This window comes from Leishmania donovani, chromosome 33, assembly GCF_000227135.1.
Source record: "Leishmania donovani BPK282A1 complete genome, chromosome 33".
In the NCBI taxonomy this organism is placed as follows: domain Eukaryota; phylum Euglenozoa; class Kinetoplastea; order Trypanosomatida; family Trypanosomatidae; genus Leishmania; species Leishmania donovani.
Genome location: NC_018260.1, coordinates 875,216 through 875,438, shown reverse-complemented (window position 1 = coordinate 875,438; position 223 = coordinate 875,216).

The following is a 223-nucleotide window of genomic DNA, read 5'->3' as shown; positions in this document are numbered from 1 at the left end:
CCCGCATGAGCTGGGAGTATCGCATACAGTGCCCCATATCGATGTACACATAGACACGTACATGTCTGCATATATGGAACACCTGGTGGCAAGAAATAGAGAATATCAAAGCCCTGTGCTCGCGCGTGTGTGCGTGTGAAAGTTCTGTTCTTCCGTATCCACACGTGGAGCACCGGCGAAGAAAAGGATGGGGAACTATGAGCTCGAACAAAAAAGAACTCGC